Genomic DNA, 4,530 nt, shown 5'->3' with positions numbered 1-4,530 from the left:
GAGCATGGCGGGCATAAGGCTCTCCAGGAATGCCTGGTTCCTGTGCCCTTGCCTGGCCTGCATTCTTCCAAGCTTGCCTAGGGCCCAGCCCTGCTGGAGGCTACAGCACTTTACAAGTAAGGTCTGCCTTTTTCCAGCCCCAGGGCTGTGGGAGCTGTACACAAGTGGGAACTTCCTTTCCCTCACTTCCTTTACCCTCTCGTTGGAGCATTTCAGCCGTTTGCTACCTCGATTCCTCCTGTGTTGGACAGAAGCTGGGGGCAGAACAAGCCTGATTCTTCCTGCCTACCTGCCCATCTGTTCCCACCCCCAGATGGATGGACAGTTTGCTGGCTGTTAATAGGTGTGGGAGGTTTCTCCCTCTACCCTGGGCTGGGCTGATCCCTCCCCACTGCAACTAGTTGTTGACCCCTACCCCAACTGAGAGGGCATAGGATGGGGATCAGGAAGGGCTCTGGATGCCTGTGCCTATGGGGTGTTGCCACATCCCACCTACTGTGTCTAATCCCCCTTGCCCTTACACATCCACCACCCTGTGATAAGGGACAGCACCCTAGGGCTGGTGCCAGTAGCTCTGAGGAGCCCACCACCCATTCCCCTACAGTATACCCATCCCTTTAGGATCAGTAAGAGAAAAGTACTGGAGCCCTGGGTAGGGACAGAAAGGAGAGAACAATCATAAAGGAATACTTAAAATGTGAAAGCTTGTAAATAGTCTAGTCCATGATGTTGGGGCAGAGTCTGATTTCTACATAAAAATGACTTTTTTTTTTTTTTAATTCCTTACTGTGCAAACTCTGTTCTTTAAGCGTGTGAGAAATGGCTTGGGGAGGGTAGCCCTCAATCTAGGAAGGCTGTTGTGTTATTTGTTCAATAAAATTATTTGTAGACCCTGAATACAAGAATGAAATCTCTGAGGCTTGCTACCCAGTATCTAGGTCACCACCTAGGCATAGTAGGTGGGCCTGGGTGGGGGACTCTTGTTGCCCACATCTCCAGTGAGGCCCAGAGTGAGCATGAGCCTAGCCTGCGGCCATTCCAGCTACAATCAGCAGGTGGCAGTGTATTCACACAGACCTCATTGCAGACCCCCCTCAGGATGGAGAGCCATTCGTACTTGTGTATTGTGTTCAATAAGCAGGGACCCCTGGAATTGGAAGGCCCTGGAGTACCTCACTAGGGATTGGCCCCACCTGCCTGACCTGAGGTGAGAGTGTGACCACACATAGGTCTGGAACAGTTGTCCTGCCCCCAGCTGTGCCAGCTGATGCCACATGAGGTCACAGCCTGAGCCCCATGGGCCTCCAAGGCCCAGCCTTAGGTGGACGGCAGCCAAGTGGGTACCACTGCCCTTGACCTACTGCGAGGCCCTGCAGCCCAAACCTACTTGCACTACCAGGAGAGTAGGCTTGGGGCTTCTGTTCCAGCAGGTAAAGCTCAGCTACCCAATGCTACCCAATACTTCCTCTGGTCCTTTCTGCCCTGTCTTCTCACCTGCAGTCTGCTCCCTGTGGACATTTGGCCTACACTTCTCAGGTCCCACGATGAGGCTGGTTCTCTACTAGGCCTAGCCCTTGACCATCAGCCCATCTCCCAGTAAGGGAGGAGGGAGTTTAAGAACACAGGCTGCTGGGTCTGGGAAGCTGGCCTACCTGTCTTTTGGAGGTTTAAACTTGTCAAGTGTGAAGCAGGATCACCCTCTGCAGCCTGGACTTGCAGTTTTTCTTTGGGCACCTTCCCGTTTTCCCAATAAGATGCCAGGCATAAGGCCCTATCGTCGTCCTCCACTGTCCCTCCCACTGACTGCCCCAAGGCCAGGGTTCTGCCATGCTGGGTGGCAGCCCATCACCACTGTCCCAGTGGGGGGGAACTCCCTGTGCTGGGCCTGCCCTAGCTGACCCCAAAGCTGGAAACAATGGGGGTCACGGCTGTGCTTCCCCACTCCCTCCTACTGGGCTGTGCTCACTTCCTTCCTTCCTGAGGAAGTGTCCCTGCCCTGGGACAGTCTGGTCTGGCCTTTGTTTCCCCAGGGGCCCCCAGCCTTGGAGCTTTTAAGGCCTGTGTCCCTTGTGGAGCCAGCACAGTGGTCCAGGGACACCACCCTCCCATGCCATGTTCTGGATTCCTTGGTCATCAGGGTAGACGCTAGGATATGTTCCCATCTCCTCCAGTCCCCCAGTCTTAACACAGCCTTCTGTTAGGAGAGAGGGCCTGGGCATGAAGGAGGTGGGCTGGTAGGGTCGGGGGGCGGGTAGGCTCAGGGTGATTTGAGGGTGTGCAGATTTGTACCTCTGGAGGGGTCTGCGGGGACCCTGCTGCAGCCCTCCTGGGAGCTAGCCATGTTATGGGCACCCCTTTCCCACAGGAATACACCCCTTTCCTCACCCATGTGTTAAGGAGCCCCTTACTCTGCAGCATCGTAGTGAAATCCACCCAGGAACATCCTCTGGCAGGAGAGCACCCTGCAGAACCCTCCCAGGCCCTGCCCCTCCCCCCAGCAGTCACCCACATCAACACATTGTCCACTCTGTCACACTTGGGATTCTTCCGCTCTCAGTGGAAAAAAATTGACTCAGCTCCTGTAAGTTCCCCCAACACCCCCGCCCCAGGGCTGGTTCTCTTCTTCACCACCTGCTTTGGGGGATCATCTGCTAAACATCCCCCAAGTAGTTTGACTCCCCAAAACACTACCACCAGGGCCTCTCCACTCACAAGCTGCTGGATTTGAGGATGGGCCTCAACCTTAAGGGCAGGTTGGGGAGAAAAGCTTTCAGTGTTAAGGAAGCTGGAGCATGGGGGAGGCTGACACCTGAACCAGGTTCCCCAGCCTTCCTGTCACCTGGTGCAGTTTGCTGGGCCAGGGCCTACTCAGGGGAAGGGTGGAGCGGGCAGCCAGCCTGTAGGGCACGCCGGAGGGAAACGGTCAAGGCGGTCCCCTCCCCCGCGCATGTTCCTGGCCCTTTCCTCTCTGAGGGGCAGCAGGAAGTGAGGAGAAAGGGCCGGGGCGGGAGGCGGGAGCGGGTGGGAGGGATGGGGTTTATCAAGCTGCCGGCGGGCTGCCCGGAGGGCAGCAGCTGGTGCGAGTAGCTTGTCTGGAGACTTACCCCGGGAAGGAGGGAGGCCGCCGACCTACTGGGCCGACGGACTCCCACACAGGTGAGCCCAGGGCAGACGACTGGTCTGCACCCTGGTACATGCGCTCACAGCAGCGCTCCCTGCCTCTCCTCCCAGGCGCGCGGGCGGGGAATGGGCTGGCCATACAGACCCGGGCCCTTTGGGGAGCTGAGGATCCCGGGGGAGCGGATCTAGGAAGAGGCAAGGAATACTCCCCCCATTCCAGCTCCAAGCCTGCTCCCCAGAGGGAGGGGCTTGCAGGACCAAAGGACTTAGGATACTGGGCAGAGGCCCAGGGGAAACCCTCTGGCCGGGCCGGCTTTCTCTGCCATCTGTCCAGGAACTTCTGCAAGGGTGGCAGCTTCCTCAGAGTTGAAAGGAAGCCTTGGGGGCTCCCACAGGCCCCCCAGAGACTGGACAGGAGGCGATGGGAGCCCAGGGATTGACCTGTGCCTGATGCAGGTCGGGGGCAGGGGGACGCCCTATCCCCAGGGCCCGCTGGGCTTACTGGCCCCAGCCGGGCGGGCCTAGCTGCGACCCACAGCTCGTGTTGCCCGGACAACCACTGCCTCCACGCAGTCCTGGAAGAGCTAAGACGCGGGTGCTAGGCCCCCTCCCCAAGTCTGGCAGGGGGCGGGGATTCCCTTCAGACCAGGGTCGGGTGAAGTGAGCCCTGATCCGTAGGGGGCGGCACATTACTGTCTTGCGAGACCGGAGGTCGGCTCTGGTCACCGTCCCCCTTACCATACAAAGGGGCCCCAGGACTGGAGACTACGCTCAGGGATGCTGAGCCAGATTCACTAGTACCCCCGGCCAAGGCCTCGGGGTCCCACAGCACCTCCTTCTGGCCGGGTGACGGAACGCCACCTTCTTTATTCCCTCCCCGACCCCCGTCCTTTATGCTGTCCCTTTAAGCGGCTGGCCGCGTCGCAGAGCAGCGAGGACTGTACCACCGGCCGCAGGCTGCGGGGGGGAATTTGGGGCTGACTGGCCCTCACGGCTGAGACTCCACAAGAAAGCCCCATTTGGAGGGGTCTCACGGTTCCATATTGATGGTCACATTCCTCGGCAGAGGATCTGGGGACCTTGGAGCCCAAAACGCAGCGCGGGCTGCTCCAAAGTCAGGCACACCTTTCCCCCCCCGCCGCAAATCCTGCGCAGGGCCCGCCTCCGCGCTGAATTCTTAAAGGGCCCGCAGGCTGGGGGGGGAGGGGGGGCGGAGCCAGTAGAGGCGCCGAGCCGGGGCAGTGCGTGGTGGAGCGGCCGGAGCGGGCCGGGCTGGGGCGGGGATGGCGATGGCCATGGCGCAGGTCCCGGCGGCTCCCTGCGCGAGGTGAGGGAGGGCAGTGCGAGCCTGGCGGCTCTCTCCGCGGGCTCTGTTCTGAGCCCCCAGGGAGGCGGCCCAGGACCCCCCCC

The 4,530-nt window shown here is 59.8% G+C and overlaps 1 protein-coding gene across 2 annotated transcripts in view; it reads left to right on the top strand.

Moving 5' to 3' along the window:
* Positions 1-2,960: 2,960 nt before the first annotated feature.
* Positions 2,961-4,530, top strand: part of HYAL2 (hyaluronidase 2) — a 5,064-nt gene continuing 3,494 nt past the window's right edge. Inside the window, exon 1 of one of the 2 annotated variants that reach the window (XM_007451800.1) lies at positions 2,961-3,156. The gene's annotated coding sequence lies outside the window, so the exon portion shown is untranslated. Of the gene's footprint in view, positions 3,157-4,332; positions 4,448-4,530 lie in introns of those variants that run through there. The other variant, XM_007451801.1, reaches the window with a different exon arrangement.

This window comes from Lipotes vexillifer, unplaced genomic scaffold, assembly GCF_000442215.2.
Source record: "Lipotes vexillifer unplaced genomic scaffold, Lipotes_vexillifer_v1.1 scaffold500, whole genome shotgun sequence".
NCBI lineage: Eukaryota > Metazoa > Chordata > Mammalia > Artiodactyla > Lipotidae > Lipotes > Lipotes vexillifer.
This window is presented reverse-complemented; position numbering and strand designations above follow the sequence as displayed.